General features: G+C 44.8%; 1 pseudogene across 1 annotated transcript; it reads left to right on the top strand.

Annotated features, from left to right (window-relative positions):
• Positions 1-10,882: 10,882 nt before the first annotated feature.
• On the top strand, positions 10,883-19,794 carry LOC134485047 (sperm motility kinase Y-like; annotated as a pseudogene). The gene is made up of 5 exons (XR_015646179.1): positions 10,883-11,452; positions 12,515-14,107; positions 14,817-18,085; positions 18,202-18,278; positions 19,033-19,794. The product of XR_015646179.1 is annotated as a sperm motility kinase Y-like (transcript).
• Positions 19,795-20,428: the final 634 nt, after the last annotated feature.

The raw sequence follows: 20,428 nt of genomic DNA, 5'->3' as shown, positions 1-20,428 counted from the left end.
AACCTTTACTCTTCCACCTATCGATGATGGACAATGCCATCGTCTGCTACACATGTGGCTGGAGCCATGGATCCCTCCATGTGTACTCATTAGTTGATAGTTTGCTACCTGGTAGTTCTGGTGGGTTGTGGTTGGTTGATATTGTTGTTCTTCCTGTGGGGTTGCAAACCCCTTCAGCACCTTCAGTCCTTTCTCTAACTCCTCCATTGGGGTCCCCCTATTCAGTGCAATGGTTACATGCAAGCATCCTTATTCCAGAGCACTGAGATGGGAATGGGTGTATGGGAGCGGGAGCATCCACATAGAAGCAGAGGCAGGGGGTTGGGAGAGCATGGGAAGGGGATAACGTTTGAAATGTGAATACATAAAATATCCAAGAAAAATAAAACTCATAAAAACTTCACTCTGTGCTCTGGGTTTACCTGAGCCATAACGATCTGAAACTGAAACCAAAGCCAATTCATTCATTCTCTCCCTCTTACTGGTTCTAAGACTTGAAGAGCTTCAAAGTATGCGTCTAAAATTCTTATATTTAATAACTGCTCTTGGTACAATAGGGTGATCTTTATATACATTCTTTGACTAGCGTAAAAATGCAAAAACAACCAAGCAATCAGAAGAAACCATAGCCTAGGGTCTCACTATATATTTGAGGCTGGCCTGGAATTCACTACACAGACAGGGGCACCGGAAACTAACAGAAATCTGCCTCTTTCTGCATTCTTAGAGCTGGCATTAAAGGTACATGCCACCACAAATAGCTTTATATGAACATTTTCAAAAGCTTTTACATATATTGTGTCTAGAAAAACATTTCATTTACTTAATAAGTATCTATGGGGGAAACTGACCTTATTTTTTTTCTCAACACCTGAATTGTAAATTGTAAATAACAAAGTAACCTTTTTTAGAGTATTTTTTAAAAAGCACTCAACTTCTCTTCTCTCACCTGATAACACACATATTATTATCCATCAGAATGACAGCATCACATGGTGCTGTCACCTGGTGTGATTATCCACACCTGTTCACAGTTTAGTCTTCCTGTCTGCTCACCTGGGACTCATTTGTTACCCACGTCCCTCTTTGAGTTAGTAAATGGTGTTCTGCTTTAAGATGCCAACACATGGTCTAGCCAGGATTGTTTCCTGTCCTACGCTTTAGTAAACAGGATTCTAGGCTGTCAGATGCTGATACTGTTGTTGATACTCCAGCTACAAAGGTCAGGGCTAGGGTGTGCAGGTTCCACAGCTGAGTCAGGGTCAGAAGAGTGTTCACAATACTGCACTTAACAGACTGTGAATGTATCTAGGAAACTGTACCATCAGATCTGATCTGGATAAAGATCCAGAAGTATTTCTCAGCATCATGCACTCAGTCTCAACTAACTTCTTCCTTGAAGAGCTGAGCAAGAGCTGTGGTAGGAGCTACTACATGGGACTTTTTGAGCCTCTCTTTATAAATATAATTTATGTGTATGAGTGTTTGCCCAGCATGTGTGCACTTGAATGTTTGACTGGTGTCCAAAGAACTTAGAAGAAGGTTTCAAATCCCCTGAAATTAGGGGCAATTGTGAGCTAACACTGGTGTTGTAAAATACTGAACCATCTTTCAAGCCCCAGATTTTGATAACTTTTAGGAGGAGCCATATCTCAATACAGGATTACTATATATTGGCTAACCTGGCTTGAGTCACTAGCTCTTACCTCTCTGCACCATGGAGGACAATGGGTTGGTAAGAAAGGTGGACAGGCAGTGAGAGAGGATGTCTTGATTTGCAACTTCCAGGGTAACCGTGGAACTGGTACTAGTCATGAGTTCAGCTGCCTTAGGTAGAAAAGAAACAGCGGTCACTGTCACAGTAGAGTCTATGTTCAGAATACTTGTGCTTAGGTTCCTCAACCAGGTTGCTGTGTGGGAAATAAACTAGGCTTTCAGAAGATTATGTCCTGTCCACATCACTTATGATAATTAATTATAAAACAGGTAAATATATTCTATTCTATAACATTAACATTAAGATATTTAAACATTTTACAAGCTCTAAGTATAAGTGTACATATTTATATAATTATTTAAGGAAATACTCTAAAGAATATACATTCTTATGAGTGAACACAAATGAGATTCATGTGCTCTAACAACTAGGATTATAGGGTAAGATGAGTAAACACAAAGAGCTTTTACATCACTTCTTTTTGAATTCAAATTTCAAAATAAAAAGCAAAATATCACTTCAATACAGTAAGACTAACCAATCAGCTTTAAAGTAACCAATTAGTCATACCTTTCCTGAGAAAGTCCAACCAGACTAAATCCATCCACAATGAGGAGTTGGTCATGGGCACCTAGTTGTCCAACCTGAGCCACCAGAAGGATGCAGGTGTAGGGAGAAAAGAAAAAAGGTAGCGTCAATGCACAGCAGCATTCCTCACAGCACACAGTCAGTGCACAGCAGCATTCCTCACACCACACAGTCAGTGCACAGCAGCATTCCTCACACCACACAGTCAGTGCACAGCAGCATTCCTCACACCACACAGTCAGTGCACAGCAGCATTCCTCACACCCTTGCTGATTTCCCTCTAGGACTAAATAGGAATAGAAGTGAACACAACTTAGACACATTGCTCTCCTCATTTTCCAATGGCCTAGTGTCTCCCTATGATCATAAGGCTAGTCAAAGAGGAAGCAGAAGTGCCATTGGGCATGCCCTTCTTTTCAGGACACTCCCAACAACACCCACAGTGAACAAAGCATACATACACACCAGAAGTATCCTGTGTCTTCACTCAACAATCAGCCATACTTAGAAGAGCTGTATCAATGAGAAAACAGAGGACGACCTACTTTCCTGCTGTCTCTCAGCAGAGAGCAGGACATTCCCCAGCTCGGGATTTCCCAGAGGCATTAAAGGATGAACCAATTCCAATGGGGAAATTCACTGATGAAGTTGTGTTGCTGCTTTCCTTCAAGAATGAAACCTTACAAGGGGGTGGGGGAAGAGTTTTCTCCCAGAAATGTGGCCCAGGGAGATTGTCCAGAGAACACGCAGATGGCAAAACCCAAGTGCCTATGTACTTTGTCCTTCCCAGTTTGCTCTGTGCTCATTCTTCCTTTGGCTCTGTTTTCCAGTTCCCCATAATTCTTACCTTCTAATATCCTCTAAGTATTTTATGATTCTTCCCCCAACCCAAGCCTTCTCCCTCTTCTGGATTTCTTCTCTTCCCAGCAAGGACTCAATATGACTGCTGTGTAGCCCACTCTAGAGCGTGGTGCAGCTGAATGCATCCATTCACCTGAAGTTTATCACACTCTAAAAACACCAGCTTCCACAAAGTGAGGTGGAGAGTGGTATGAGCTGAAGAAGTCTTCCATAGTTTACTGGTCCTAGCACACACGGCATTTATCACAAGAGGTATAGAACAAATTCTTAAGCTTTCAAAAGTAACATCTCATTTCATTCAGCCTGAAATCTAATAACCAGCAATGACTTTGAAAAATTGAAATTACAGTTGCTGCAACAGTGCAGATCCTGTGAAGAGGTAGGTCCTGCGACAGTGGAGGCACTGAAATAGCGCCGGTTCTGTGACAGTGAAGGTCCTTTGAAAGTGGAGGCACTGAGATCGTGGAGGTCAACCTACATACAGGGGAGCTGCTGCACAATTGAGGTTCTGCTACAGTGGAGGTCCTGCAAAATTGGAATTGCTGATACAGGGGATTTCCTGTCACTGTAGAGATCCTGGGGCAGTGAAGTTGCAGAATCATGGGAGATCTTGCTTCAGTTGATGTCCTGAAACACTTTAGTTGCTACGGGTGGTGCTATGACAGTGGAATTCCTGGGATAGTGGAGGTTATAGGACAGTGGGTGTCCTGAGACAGTTGTAGTGCTCCTACAGTGGAAATCCTGTGACAGTGGAGGTCCCGCAATAGCAGTATTGCTTGGACAGTCCAGTTCTTGGACAAAGGAGGTCCTGTGACACTTGAGATGCTGAGACTCTTGAGCTCCTGAACAGTAGAAGTGCTGTGATAGTTGAAGTGCTGAGACACTTGTGGTCCTGTAACAGTGGAGTTGACACACAGACAGTGGACTTCCTGAGGTAGTGGTGGTGCTTAAACAGTGGATGTCCTGTGACAGAGGAGGTCCTGCAATAGAGGAAGAACAATATATGCTGGCTGATGACCCAGAGCTTCCAGAAAATAGACCACCAATCAATATACATCAGAGGATGGCATTATTTGAAAGCAATGGGATGGAAGGCCCTTGGTCCTGTGGAGATGTGATGCTCGAACATAGGAGGAGGCTGGAGTGGTGGGTTTCGAAAAGTTGGGTGAGTTTAGGAGCAGCATCATAGTGGCAAAATGGAGGGAGGAGGGAGAAGATGTAGGAGTGGGCATTTGTGGATTGGCACCTAGGACGTGGGACATCATTTGAGATGTTAACAACAGTGGAAATGATAAGGTTTACATTGTCTGACCCAAACCTAAGGGATACTACATAAGGAACACAAAAACCCACAGGTGCTCACCAACAATCAGTTAAAATTTGGCCTTATGCGCTCTACTCCAAAGAAACTATTCCAAGAACACTGTTTTTTGTTTTTTCAAACAAAGTTTAAAACTCTTAAGTGTACTCTCAAATCTGCCCTAATTCGCATAAATTGGTCAAAACTGTTGGCTTTGTAAATACTTCTATCTTGTCCCAATAGTCACATGCTGGTCATCCCAACAACATGATACTTGTCAAGGTGGGAGTCAATCAACATGGGATTCTAGTTCCAACTGGGTCATGCAGACCCTGAGCTCACCTTCAGTTTCTCACACACACATACACACACACACACACACACACACACACATACACACACACACACACACAGACACAGAAACACACACACATGCACACACACACACTCACAGACACGGACACAACCACCCATGAGAGGGGGAGAGGTAGAAACAGAGTGAGTGAGAGAGAGAGAGAGAGAGAGAGAGAGAGAGAGAGAGAGAGAGAGAGAGAGAAGAGAGTGCTTATCATCTATTTTCTAAGGCATATTGTGTGCTCTTCACGTTGAGCACAGAGACTTGCACATGTAAACCAGTCTTGTACACCTAGGAACATTTTCTGTTCTGTATATTCTCTTTTCTATCCAGTTTTTAGGATATCTTTAAAAGCAAGTAGGACATTGTCCTACCATGAAATCTTGGACCTAAAGGTACATTTTAATACAAAGCTTACATGTCACTTACAGATGACTCTAGTAGGAAGTACATTAAGTTCAGAATCATTCAATCAGAAACCCTTAGTGTGTATACATCATTCTCACTGCCTTCACTTAACCTCATGTTTAGACCACTGTTCCTAGCTGGAGATTCCTGTTTATCTCCCAGAATAAAAGGGAGTCTCCATGCTCAAGTGGAACAGCAGATTCAAGGTGGGACTGTTGGGTGACATTACAGTGAACATCAGGGGCTGTCCCACGGAGGGAGGACATGGCCCTTTCTTTACTCCTGGGGAAGCAGTATCTACATTGTCCTGAGCAGGGAAGGATCCTCTCATTCTAGCAGATATTCTGGATGACACAAGGAATGTGAATAGATTATGAGATCACTTTTCCACATTTCTTTCTGAGGCAGAGACCCTTGAGACCCTTGGCTCAGGAGTAACAGTTCCAGATAGCAAGGTGAGGTCAGTGTGGGCCCTGTGTTGACCTATGAATAGTTATTTATGTTAATCACCAAATCTTTAAAACTTACAGCAAGTGAGAGAAAAGTCTCCCAGGAGTCTCAGCTAAAAGTAATCAGTGAGTTTTTAAGAACAAGAACAAGTAGGAAATTTAAATTCTTGTGATTGCTACAAACAAAGCAAGAAACTGTCACTAGATCACCTTTGTGTAAGGGCCCTGACGACCTACACAACTTAAGATGTGAAGTGCTCAGCTAGCATGCTTCCTGCATGAACCCAAGACACAGCTTCTCTGTGTCTCATCACCTCTGAAGCATGGTCCACAAACAATGGCAACAAACCTTCTCTTCCTCAGAGTTCAAAGTTACCTTTATTGTTAGTGATAGTTTCCACAGTTAACTAACCTCTACTGGATAGACAGCTTTGACTAACCTTCTCTGAGCTTCTCCCAACCATGTACAGATGGTACATCCCTCTGCACATGAGGCCTGTTCCTCTCAGGCCTGCTGTTCTCCTTCCCAGATTAGAAACTGGATACCTTTCAAGCCTACATTCTTAAGTCATCTATCAACTTTGGGTACATGATAAGCACAGCATGACATTGGGTGCCAAATAACACTTTCCTACCTGACAATGAATATGATCCAGGGGTACCAAACATGGAAACTGGTCAGGTAAGGTCAGGTAACCCCCATGCTATCTCCATGTGGAGATGAAGATTGACACACCTTCCCAAGCAGACTTTCTCAGCTGTCTCAGCCCACACAGCAGTCCTTTGCTGAGCTTCCTTACTCCCAGTGACTGATGAGAGTACATGAGAAGATGCCTGATTTCTGGAAAGCGCTGGGTCCCATGACCCACAGTAGCAGCAGCTTCTGATCACAGGTGATTTCAGGAACTGAAAATGCCTAATGTTCCTGTGTTGATTTGAATATGCTCAGCCCAGGGAGTGGGACTCTTTGCAGATGAGCCCTCATTGGATAGGTGTAGCCTTGATTGAGGAAGTGTGTCACTGTAGATGTTCCTTGTCCTAGCTGCATGAAAATCAGTTTTCTAGTAGCGGCCTTCAGATGATGATGTAGAACACCCAGCTCCTCCTGTACCATGTCGGCCTAGATGCTGCCATGCTCCCACCTTGATGATAATGAACCAAACTGCTGAACTTGTAAGCCAAACACAAAGCAGTGTTCTTCTTATAAGATTTGCATTGGTCATGGTGTCTGTTAATAGCAGGAAATCCCTAAGTAAGTCACTTTCTACCACAGATTACGAGGTTAATTGAGTGATGTCATCACCTGAGGGGACATGGCCTCTTATTAAGGTTCTAATGTCCTAAGTAATTGCAGGCTCTCTTCTGGCCTAGGCATTGGCTATAAGATTAATCTTCCCAGTGTCTTCTTCTCTGTAAACTATACATTTTGCATTACTATTTCCCCATTTGCTCTTTTTCATTGAAGTCCTATAACCTCAGTATAACAGAGGCCATACTGGGCTCTCTTCAAATTTTCATCGAAGAAATTTGTTTATTACTTTTTAATTTAGCCTCAGGTAGGTTTTTAGGATGTGGGCTGAAGGAAGCCACATTTTTGTAAAAGCATCATACAAATTATCCCAGGCTAGTTACAAATATTTTTGCCTTCTGAATCCACTTGTCCTGGGCTTCCACATTCTGGATAGGTCTTGGCACTCCTGACTCCCAAGCTCCTGCCAGTATACCCCATTAAACTCTTCTTAGAGCACTGGGCCACTTCTAGTTCAAAGTTCTGAATTCTTGCATATTTTCCAAAACAAGTAACAAGCACAAACTGGCATGTTCAGGTATCACAGAGCAAGAGTCCGCTCTATTACATCCCCTTCTGCATTAGTTACCTTTGTATTTCTGTGACAGAAATGCCATGAGCACAGCAAAATATAAAACATGTAGGCGATTAGTGATCCTATTTCACAGACCACCTGTTACCATAGGTTAAGTTCTATGACGACAGGGCACAGTGGAAGGAGCAGGAAGCAGAGGACTCACATCTGCAATCACAAGTACAAAGCAGACAGTGCACAGGGAGTGGTGCAGAGCACTAAAACCTCAAAGCCCAGCCCCACTGGCATTCTTTCTCCAGCAAGGGCACACCTCCTGAGTCTTCCCAAACAGAGTCACGAACTGGGAAAGGAGTACTCAAATGCCTGAGACAGTGGAGGATAGCTCATGCAAAATGTCATGATGATTCAGGAATTCGAATCAGTAACAGAGAGAACCTTCACTCTGGGTCAATGTGTGTTGCTGCAAAGCCAGCAAGCTGCTCTCCCTCCTCTTGAACATAAGATGTGGATTAAGTAAAAATGTAAACAAGCATCTCCATGGAAAATCAACAGCCCTGTTAATCTGGTCATACTTATAGGATAAGTCCAGAGGTGCTGGATACTGAAATCAGAGAAGAAGCCAACACAAACTCAAACCGTTTAGTCTATAGGAATAAAAATACCACAGAAGCCAAAACGGGTAACGATATGGAGCAAACGCTCACTCACTCAGCAGATAAAATTACACCTAGCCCTTACTCACAGACCTACTTCATAAACAGTGTACATTCTGCTGGTACCTACTCAACACAATCCTAAATGCTGCAATCAAACCAAATGGTTTCTTACTTTGTTGAGTATGACTTAAAAACACTGAAGTACTCTGAAGGAGGTTAATGGAAACTTCTCAGGGCCTGGGGAAGTTGACTGAGGGAGTACAGATTAACAAAGCAACACAACCCAATTTCCCCACCAGCAAGCAGAAACCGGCCTGATGTCAGTTGCCAATTCCTGAGGGTTTAAGAGAAGCCTACAGACTGGAAGGACTGAGGTAGGTGAGATTAAAGTACAGTTACACTGAATGCTCACTTGAGGAATGGGTAGGGTAGCAACTGGAAAGTGCTCTGTGTGTGTGTGTGTGTGTGTGTGTGTGTGTGTGTGTGTGTGTGTTCCATGCATGTGTTTCTGTGTGAGTTTGGTTGGGTTGTTGCTGTTGTGTGCTTAATTTGAGACAGAGTGTTACCACAAACTGAAGCTGTCCTAAAACTCACCCTGTGCACAAGGGTGGTTTGGACAGTAAAGAGACCTTCTCTCTCATGAAAGGGGGATTAATGCTGTGTAGCACAAGCTATGTGTGAATGTAAATTTCAAAATCTGAAGATTTCATAAATCTCCTTTGGCTTGCTTTAACAATGCTGGTGATTATAGCAATACATGGTACACTGAGGACAGAACAGAATATATAGTGTGTGCTTTTGAGATGGTTCAGAGGTGAAAGGAATAGCTGATGATCTGAGTTTAGTTCCAGAGGCACTGTTAATAATCAAACACAAATGTAGCCGACTTTTATCCTGTGTAAAAATCAGTCAGGGCATCCAGTCATCTAAAGTCTGGAAGCTGGGGAAGGGAACATGGAAAATGAATATCCTAGTAAGAGCACCATTGGAAGGGGAAGCCCTGGGTCCTGCTAAGACTGAACCCCCAGTGAACTAGATTGTTGGGAGGAGGGCGACAAGGGGGGGAGCATGGGGAGGAGGGAGGGGGACGTTTGCACGGAAACTGGGAAAGGGAATACTGGAAATGTATATAAAAAATACTCAAGTTAATATATATATATATATATATATATATATATATATATATATATATATATATACACACACACACACACACACACACACACTGAGGTCAACCCTAGATAGGGCATAGAGCAATCCACCCATCATGGGATTCAACGGGGAGTTTTATGAAAGAGCTATTTCCCAGGAGCACACCTGTGTGTCAAGGCCTCCCTTCCAGCTTGGCCTTTGGAATCTCCAGTGCTAAACACTGTCTCTTCCTTTGCAGAAGTGAAACATAATAAAAATTCACACTTCACAGTACAGTGAATAGCAGTAATCGCGAAAGGTGTAAATAGAACCGATGAGTACCAGAGTATGTGGATTGATGTTATATGAAATGTGTTTGGGTGCAGTGCAGTATCCTCTTCCATGTTCCTACATACTGAGCAACGACCCTGTACAATTTCTCTCTAGACAGAACCATCTGGAATTCACTCACTGAGGGACTTATGCCCTGGAGTGGCAGCTACAGGTAGGACTTGTGCAACCATGTCACGAAGCGAAGAGACAGAGATGCATGGATTAAATGGAGAGAAGCAGATTGGAATGGTTGAGAGGCTAACCTGCCAACAACTCCAAACCCCCAGCAGGATGACAATGGAGAACAGCGAGCAGTTTCCCAGCCAGCCTCACTCTCCATAGCCAGACTTCTTCCAGTCCTTCCATTTTCCCAAGGAAAGAAAAGTTCAAAAAGCAGGGACAGGGAAAGAAAAACTGCTCTACTCCCAGGAGCCAAGGGCAAACCCCCTGGCACCTCCCTGTCTGAGCCCATAAGCAGAGACAGCCCAGTCCTGGGATCATCTCTAGAGGCTCAGGGACCCAGGCAGATGAGCCCTTGAATCACAAAGGGTTCCTCTACAGCATTCTATGGGTGTCAGTCCTGAGTCCCTGAGCCTGAGGTGCTCTGCACATCTATTCAGAGAAGCCTTCTCCTGATCTCTGTACAAAGATCTCTGTGTTGGATGTCAGAGGAGAGTGTCCACCCAGCATGGTTTGGGGCTCTGGCCCTCTAATCTGTTGGTCCATGTTAACTTCTCCACAGAGAAAGCTTATGAGCTTTGCTGATGCATCCATTTGGCGTTTGGGGGATTCAAACTCAAGTCTCTGCCTAGTCCTGCAGCTTTGTCTCAGGTGTTTGATGATAACCTAGAGCCTTTCTGAGGACTTCTGAGAACAGTGTCCTCTTGATGGGTCAGTTTAGAAACAGCTTTGTCTTTAAAAAAAGAAAACTATACCATCAGTTTGAGGCTAATCCTTCAGAATTCAAAGATAACGTGACACCCTGAGTGTAGACATGAGGACTTTAAAGCAGGATGCAGAGTAAACATTCAAAACAGAGAACTATGGACAGCTAAACATCTTACAGGGTTTTATTTCTAACAGCCTAAAGTCTTTCCATAGCCCATAGAAGCCACAGTCTCAGAGTCCTTCCCAACCATGTCTTGACAGGTCCTATTGTGACCTCATGAGGAGCGATTGTGAGGCGGCCCAGCAAACACATATTAAGCTGTTGCCAGGCCTGGAATTCTTTGAGTGCTTTGAGAGGAGGTGTGGAGTGGAGCCCTCTGCGACTTGGTTGTATCTAGTGAGCTGTGTGTGGTTGTGTCGAATTTTACTGTACTGTGTATATGTGTATGTATCAGTGTGTGTAAGAGAGTGTGTGTTGACAGGTTGGCCTGTGTGTGAGTGCGTGTACACTTTTGCCTGTGTGTTTGTCAGTATATGTAGGAGTGTGTGAGTTTACAGGTTTGTATGTGTGTATGTGTTTGTATGTGTGTATGTCTTCTTGTGCGTATGTGTATCCCTGTGTGTATGTGTGTATGTGTCTGACGTGTGTTTTTCCAGGTTTGCTTGTGTGTAAGTATGCGTGTTTTGTGTGAATCTGGGTGTTTGTAAGAGTTTGTGTGAGTATAAGTTCACTTCTGTGTATTTCTGTGTGTGTGCCTGTGTGTGTGCCTGTGCCTGTGTGAGTGCCCGTGTGTGTGTGTGTGTGCGTGTGTGTGTGTGTGTGTTTGTGTGTGTGTCTGTGTGTGCACGTGCCCATCCCCTTTTGCCCCTTGTATCTATATTACCTGCACCTCAGTGCAAGAGAGTGTAGAGGCCAGAAGTCACCCCGGCTGCTGTTCCTGAGGTAGGTTCTCAACCTTATTTTCAAGACAGGCTCTCTCACTGGCCTGCAGCTGCCCAAGTATCTGGGCTGGCTGACCAGTCGCTCCCAGGCATTTGGTATGCCAACCCCATAATATCAGTTTAAAGGCCTATGGAGATGGCTGGCTGCCTATTTCTTGATTGATTGATTGATTTTTGGATGACTTCAAGAGAAAGAATTAGGTCACATATTGCCACGCCACTGGCTATTTCCTTATTGGTGTTTTGTTTTTTGTTTTAATTATTTATTTATTTATTATGGATTGCTGGTTTCATTTTTTAGTGGTTTTTATGTTATCACATGCTATATTACTGCTTTGATTATTTACGGTTCTGCAGTCGGATGATTCACTCTATCTCCATTTTCAATTTCCTGCGGTTTCATCCTTTTACATTATTCCTGTTTCTCTATTTATTGAGTACAAGCAATCATTGGCTTAGACTTGATACAAATTTGCCCTTTGTGACACTTTGACACTTCGGCCTTTGTTTAAGGTTTACTATTCACTGATTTTAACTGCCTTATTCCTTGTGGTTGGTTAATTTTAATTTTCAGTATTTTGCTCTGGAGAGTTGTGGATTTTTGTGGATCACTAGGTCCTGAAATTCAATGGAGTTTTCCCTTAAGTGTTGGCTTTTTATATTTGTTTGTTTTGTCTTATACTAATTCTTTCTCCTCTCATTTCTTTCATCTGTTTTTTTTTTTCTTCAATGAACATCTATTCATAGTATTGACCATCTTTGGCCGCCCAATCCTATTGTAGTATGACGATTTTTATTTTCATCATTGCATTTAGTATGTGTGTGCTCTTGGCTTTCTCTTTTGGGGTTGGTTATTTGGGTGGCTTTTACTTATGACTCTTCATATTTTCCCCTTAACTTTTTCATAATTTTGCTCTATTTTTCTAGTCTAGTTTTTACTTTGTCTTTGTTTGTTTTTTTTTCTTTTTCTTTTGTTTGTTTCTTTTAGGTACCACAAGTGTAATTTTAGCTCCTATATTGCTCCATCTTTTTCATTATTTGATTCCATTTTTGTTATTTTTAGGTAGCATTAGTACTGATAAAATGCCTACAGAGACTGAGGAGGAGTTACCAACCCCTACACCCGAGCCCAGTATCTCTGAGGAGGGCAACTTCCATTCCCAATACCAAGTATTGGGGACAATTGGGCAAGGGGGCAACGCCAAAGTCCTCCTGGCCCACCACCGGCTCACAGGAACCCCGGTGGCTGTCAAAGTTCTGCGAAAGGACAAGCAGTGGTTCCAGCCAGCCATGATGGAAGCAAACATAATGAGAAAGATCAACCACCCCAACATAGTGTCTCTCATACAAGTTATTGAAAAGGAAACGAGAATATACCTCATAATGGAGCTGGTGGAAGGCCAAGAACTCTACCAGTACATCAGAGAGTCAGGGCACATAGAGGAGGATGAGGCCCGGCAAATATTTGAACAGATATTGTCAGCAGTGAGCTACTGCCATGGAAAGGGGATTGTTCGCCGAGACCTCAAACTGGACAATATAATGATTGATAAAAACAAAAATGTCAAAGTCATCGACTTTGGGCTTAGCACCCAATTTCAACCTGGAAAACTGCTAAACCACCACTGCGGCACGTACTCTTTTGGTTCCCCTGAACTCCTCCTTGGCCATCGGTATGACGGGCCGAAGAATGATATGTGGATTATAGGAGTGGTCTTGTACTGTATGGTAGTGGGAAAGCTCCCATTTGATTCAGTGATCATCCAAGAACTGCAAAGACAAGTAGTGGCAGGGGTATATCCTGCTCCCTGTGGGGTTTCAAAAGAGCTGGAGGACCTCCTTAGTAAATTACTGAGGGTAAATCCCAACTTTAGACCAACAGCAAGAAATGCGATGAAACACCCTTGGTTAAAAGAACACTGGAACGGATTGATAGGTCCCTATGAAGAACTGCTTCCCCTCACACCAGACCTGGCCATTTTGGATGCCATGAAAAGCATTGGATTCCAAGCCTCTGTAGTAAAACACTCTTTAAAACAAAGAAAATATAATGAGGAAATGGCAACTTATTTCTTTCTACAAAAGCAGGCTCTCCAGGGGGATGGCTGCACAGCCCAGGCACAGCAAGTGAGTTCCCTTGCAGCACCATTCCCTAGCCTTGATCCTGCTGCTGCTTTTAGATTAGAACCAAAGAGGAGTGGAAGCCTGCCAGTCCTTGGCACCTTGCGGGTGTCATCCTCCCATGGTCACGTATCTCACTATGGCCAGAATGCTCATCCAAAAGGAGGCAAAAGATCCACTGTGGCTGGTCGTCTCAGGCCTCTACCGATGACACCTACACAGGACCTCTATCACAAATGTGCCGTGAGTGTCCCATGCATTCAAACAACAAGAATCTTCAGTGAGAAGAGTAGCAATAAGGAAATCAAAGAAGACAACCCACTCTCCCACAGAGCCCCATTAGAGGATAAGCCTATCCCCAGCAGGGTACGGCACAGAGGTTTTAAGGGGTGGACCAGGAATATAGCAAATGCCCTGATAAAGCTGTGTTGCTGCATGCCAAGGAGAAAGAAACCTCGCCTGGGGCAGAACAGAATCTCCCCCCAGAAATGAGCCACAGGGAGAGTCCAGAGAACAAGAAGCAGGCATAGCCCAGGTAAATTTGTGCTTTGTCCTTTTCAGTTTGCTCTATGCTGGTCTTCCTCTGTCTCTGGTTTCCATTTTCCCCACAATTCTTACCTTGTATCTGCTCTAAGTTCTTTATGAGGTTTCCCCAACACCAAGCCTTCTCCCTCTTCTTGATTTCTCCTCTTCCCAGCAGGGACCCAATAGGATTGATGAGTTCAACACTCTACAGAGTTTTCTAGTTGGCCCAACCCTTCAGATGGACTCCAGCTACCCCTTAGGCCAATAGCTCCCACAGGGTGAGGACTAGAGGTTCATGGGCTCATGGACTCCTCCAGGGGCTACTGATCTTTTCACATGTGGTCATCAATCACAAGTGCTGCAGAACACAGTCTTATGTTTTCAAATGTAACATCCCATTCCATTAAGCCTCAAAACTAATTAACAAGGTTTGTCATTGAATAAGTATCAACAACCTAGTTTGTGGGTTATAGTTGATGGTCAGAATCCTGCATGCATGCATATTGTTTTGCATACTGGTTTTTTTTTGTTCCTAAGACCTAGTGATCTATTGAATTTTATAGGTAGTAGTCTAAATGGTTTCTTTCAAAGACCTCAACTGAGAAGTAGAAAAAAGAAGTTATAATATAGTAAGGAAAATCAAAGCCCCAAATGGTAAGCTAAGAATTCTACCTCACTGTCTTTTTTGCTTGGAATAAATTGTCTTGTCTATTTCACAGTGTCATCTGGAAATTCTTTCATGTCCTCAGTAAAAACAGTAGGTGATTTCAGACACATGGCAATGGAAAAGACACCAGCAGAAACTACAGCAGCAACAGGAGTAGCAACAATAGCAGAAGCAGCATTAGGCACAGCAGCAGCAGGAGGAGGAGAACGAGGAGGGTAGGAGGAGGAGGAGGAGGAGGAATATGAAGAGAGGAGGAGAAAGAAGAGGAGGAGGAGGAAGAGAAGGAAGAGGAGGAGAAAGAGGAGGATGAAGGGCAGGGAGAAGATTTTGATTCCCTGTCCCCGTGAGAATTGCTGATGACTACTTCTGGACACAGATATCATGCTGAGAACTGTTTATCAAAATGATTTAACAGAATATTAATTTTCATAGAAGACAAGTCAATGTTCCTGAGGGCATGCAGCCCTGGAAAAGAGAGCCAGATGGCAGAGGCAAGCAGTGTGGGATGTTCTTACTGAGGAAGACCTTCTCAAAGCTGATGATGTAATAGGCATGAAGGAGCATTTCATGGGAGTCACGGTCCCATGCCCCTGTGTCAGGGCACATAGAGCTCCTAGCCTTGCATCCTGCGTGAGAGGGGACCTGGAATATTCCCTGATCCCAACAGGGTCCTGGATTGCATGGTTCCCCCTCAGTGATGGTCCTCCCTGCGCCTCATGGGGTACGCAGCTTCTATGGGCTGAATTTATATCAGTAATTAACTGGAGCTGGACCACAACCACACCACAGGCAAGCCCTGGGCACTGAGGACATTAAGAGCAGCAGACAACATCTCCTCCACTGCTTCTGACTCTGCTCCACAAGCCAAGGCAGCTCCCACACAGCAGGCATCCAGCCTAACTCCCAGCAGGGAGAGTGTGAGATGTCTGTGGATGAGCCCACAGGGACTACAGGATTCTGTGGGAAGACATCTGGTAGCTTCTGGAGCAGCTGCAGCAGCCTGGACACATGAACTACAGTGGAGGTGAGCTATAGGAACAGGTAGCAAAGAGCCTGATCTGGCCAATGCTGATCTGAATCCCTGGGTGCAGGCTGGAAGGGTCACTCAGGGCTATTAGAGTGAAGGCCAGCCAAGGGCATACAATGTGTCACTAACATTCTCAAAGTCTTGTCCAGGAAAAAAACCACTGGCCTTGACCAGTAAAGTTGAGTCCAGACTCATGGGCTACAGGATAGCAGATTGAACTGAGTCTGAATTCCCATGAGTATGACCTCTGGCTGCTCCCTAGGCTCAGTATAGATGAGCATGAGAAGGCACCATTGCTGTGTTTGCAGGAGTAGCAGAGAGCTCGGAATACATGACCCACTCCTAACCCAGACTGGAGCCACTCTGGGGAGGAGATGGCATCATTTGAGAGATGGGCTAATGCGGGACACTGTGCTCTGGTTTGTGGTACATACAGCTCCTGTCTTTCTTGCTGACAGTTCAGATCCTCAGCTGGCCTCATCACGGACAGTCCCATGATTAGTGGGTGTTTGGTTCCTGCTTCCCAGTTAGGGCAGGAACAAGCCCAGACGCAGTGAGTAAGGACAGTGCTTCTGTCTTGACCCAGCTTCCTTGTCCTCCCCCCTCCCCCAACTCATATCAGGAGCCACCCAGAGACCTTCATAGGAGTGTGGGTCATGTTAATCGGAATGCACAGCTGGAGATTAAATTCTGGGTAAGGTCTCCATACAGCCCTGGTGGCTCCCACACCCTGCCTACCTAAGTTTTCCCAATTGGGTCCTCAGGGTCGTGGAGAATCTTGTACAGGCTGCCATGAAGATACAGCCAGTTTCTTGGTAACATTGTGTTTAGCAGAGGTTCTCTGCTTCAGGCACAGAGCCTTCCAGTGAGAGGGTTTGCTGAGTAGCACACCAGGACCAGAAAAGTGTAGAGCCCTCCAGTGGTAGACATCAAGTACTGCAGGAGTTTATTTCCTGATTTCTTCACATCTACCTTGTTCTAAAGGCTTTTTGTCAGACACATAGGGACCTAAGAAACTTGAGTTTGCAACCCCATAGGGAACCAAGGACACTAAACCATCAGCCCTGATAAACGTCGGCAGAGGACAGTCTGGGATCTGTGTTTGTAGAATGGCTCTAGACTAGAATGAAGGCTGATTGACCAGCCAGTCAAGGAGAGTTAGGGACAGTTAGAGACTTGGAGGAGAGCATGAGCGGCAGACACAGCAGACTGCAGGCCAACAGTGGAACCAGTTCATTTAATAGAGACGCATATGCCCTCCCAAAAGGCTGTCAGCTTAAGGCACTGCACTGAAGACCTGACCCAATAACATGCCCAATTTACACATCACCCACCTGTGGCTTGTGTAGGGTCCTCATGGTATATCCTAAAGTCCATCATGGCTGAAAGGCAGAAGTTTGCACATCATTGCAATGTGGAGGCTACTCTCTGCTGATGGGACCCACACAGTCTGTGAAAAAGTTTGCTTACGTGAAAGTTGGCCGTCCTTGAACTCTCTGGTCTTCCAGGGTAGTGTGTGTTGATCACATGCAGAGCCATTCCTGAAAAACATAAGTGCCAAAATTCAACAATAGGGAGAGAATCCTGTGCCAGATGGAATCCCTCAGGCCAGTGCGGATTCAGAGACATCCTATGCCATGGCATGGAGGCTCCCAAGGACTTCTAGGATCAATGTGAGCCACACAAGAGCCCACAGTCCATCCTGGGAGAACATTAAAGTATCTGGAATTATCAGGGACCCTAAGGTAGGTTCGTCAGGATATGGAGCTGATGCATGGTGGGATGCTTGGAGGATACAGCCTAAGGCAACGTAGAGGAAAGTGTGTTATGAGAATGAAGACAGAGCAACCACACAGTCTGAGAACAAGTTTGCTTAAGTGAAATTTGGCCGTCCTTGAACTCTCTGTTCTTCCAGGGTAGGATGGCCTATCGGGCCCAGGACAGGGCGACTATGCCTGCATTACAATGGTCTGTAATAGAGACGGAGAAGGTGTCAGGAAGGGACTTGGGCAGTGGATGGAGCTCTATGACTGCAAAGCCTGCCTAGGCTCCCAGGACCCAGAGCTGGCTGCTGCAGGAAGTCCTAGATCACAACTCTGCCGTTCCTCTTCCCAGGTCTTGCTTTTAACTACTGTACCCAACACAACGCCTCCCTTGCAGGCTTACCAGAGCATGAAAACGAAATGGCCACCTCCTGTAACAAGAAACACTTCTAGAAGAGGAAGGAGACATCAATACAGTCACAAAACCTTCAACTCGAAATCTGTCTTGCCAATAAGTGTGCAGGGATAAAGGTAAAGCAGATATTGAGGGACCAACCAGTCAATGACTGACACAAAGTGAGATCTGTCTCATGTGACAGACAAAACCTCTGATGCTATTCATGATATTCTTTCTGATTTACTTGCAGACAGAAAAGTAGCACACCTGTCTCCAGAGGCTTCACTCAGCGGCTGAAAGCCACAGCCAATCCTCAGATGGAGCTCAGTAAGTCTTGTGGAAGAGAGGGGGGAGAGTGACAAGGCAACTGGTTGGGTTAAAACACTACAAGAAGTCCCCTACCGTCAGATACCTTGGACCATGGAGTATGCTAGAGCCTGTGCAACCAACCCCAGAGCCGGGTTAGCTATCTGCAGTTGGTCTCCATGTGGGTCATCTGACAAGTAGATCCAGGACTGTCTCAGTCTGTGTTGCCTGCCATTGGATCTGTTCCCCATACCCGGACTACCTGATTGTAAATCTGTGGGGCAGAATGTGCTCGGGCCACTTCGGACTAGATGTCCCGGGGTGGTGTGGTACCCAGGGAGTCTCCCCTTGTCCAAAGAGAAGGGAGAGCATTATGGTAGAAAGGATTTGTAAGGTGGGACTGGGAAGGGAAGAGGGAGAGTGACTGGGATCAGGATGTAACCTGAATAAAGAAGACATTAATGGAAGTAAAAAAGTTAGCCTGGAAAATGGAAAGAATGATAAGTGGCTAAGAGCACTGATTGCTCTTTCAGAGGTCCTGAGTTCAAATCCCAGCAAACACATGGAGGCTCACAAATGTCTCTAATGACATCTGATGCCCTCTCTGGTCTTTCTAAATACAGCTACCTTGTACGTATGTATTGATTGATTGAATGAATGAATGAATGAATGAATGAATGAATAAATAAATTTTACCTAGTCTTAGTTATCAGGCAATGAATAAAATGTCGAGATTATGTTCAAACCCATGTCATGGATTGCCTCAATCTTTTAGATCTGCAGGAAACATCTCAACGAAGAACAAGAGAGGCTGGAGAAGAATGGGGAAGGGTTTGATCTCTGAAGTTCCTCAGTGTCCACTAGCACAGCACTTGTCCTTGGGAGATGACATCTTTCACTCTTCCTGACTGTTGCACCAATCAGAATTACAAGCTCTGTGGATGAACCTGTAAAAGAGGACAGTTGCTCTTGGGCCAATATGGAGGTTCCTGACCTCTCAGCAAGCTCACGGCTGACTTTTGAGGTCTCTTGAGGGTGAGCAAAATGAAGACACAGAGAGTAGCCTCAGGTTGAGTCAGCCAGGACCAGAGGGCTCAGTGGTGTCTCTCAGATTCCCAGGCCCTCCCTGAGATTGAACACACTACACAGTTTAAGAGGATTAGGGGATTACCAGGAAATGCAGTTGCTCAGGTGTCTGGCTCTGTAGGAGGGAAATAAATCACAGTGGGAAGCTTCAGGACAGTCAGGTGACCTGAGCCCTCACAGAGTCTAAGTCCAGACTCACAGACATTCATCTGTCCACAAGTCTCCTAAACACAGGCCTTGACTGACCTGCAGTCCAGAGTATGTTATTATACAGTGTCGCTTAGAGAGAGGACATACTTTCCAATTAGGCCTTTTCTGTGTCACACTGAGACTGGGTTTATGGTACAGCTGATGCAGATGGGGACTGGCCACAAGTGGCAGTCTATCGCAGATCATGAAATAAATAAATAAATAAATAAATAAATAAATAAATAAATAAATACCCACTAATCTCACTGCCTGCAATCCTCCTTGTCACCACAAGGGAGCGCTGCTTTGACCTTCTCAGAAATAAAAGCTGACTTACCTCAGGGAAATGGATGGATGGATGGATGGATGGATGGATGGATGGATGGATGGATGGATGGATGGATGGATGGATGGATGGGTGGGTGGGTGGGTGGATGGATGGATGGATGGATGGATGGATGGATGGATGGATGGATGGATGGATGGATGGATGGATAGACAGAGAAGTGATTTGACTTAATCAGTTTCTTCCAGTCCTACTTTTCTGGTCGAAAACACACTGAACATGTCTGCTGCAATTGCTTGTTCTTCATTTCTGCTTTCTTTGGCTGTTCATTCAAGGCAGCTCCCTTAGAATCTGCTCATCTCAATAAAGGTCCATCTGTGGAATGTATAGCTTCTCAGTTAGGAGCTAAGGGATTCTTGGAAGGAGTTCCCAAAATCCCCTCTGGGGCAGTTGCCAGTGTTCTCTACTTCAGACAGCAGCTGCATGAAGCAAACACACACCTGTCTGAACATTCCAGCTTGGGTGCACGTCACAGTGCACGTGCCCCAGGGTCCCTGCCAGTTGCACACTACTACAAGATCCCTTCCCCAGGACTCATGCCCCCTTGCAT

The sequence above is a fragment of the Rattus norvegicus genome, chromosome 1 (assembly GCF_021556685.1).
Source record: "Rattus norvegicus strain SHRSP/BbbUtx chromosome 1, alternate assembly SHRSP_T2T, whole genome shotgun sequence".
Lineage (NCBI taxonomy): Eukaryota > Metazoa > Chordata > Mammalia > Rodentia > Muridae > Rattus > Rattus norvegicus.
Note: the sequence above shows the minus strand (reverse complement) of the source record. Positions and strands in the feature narration are given on the sequence as shown.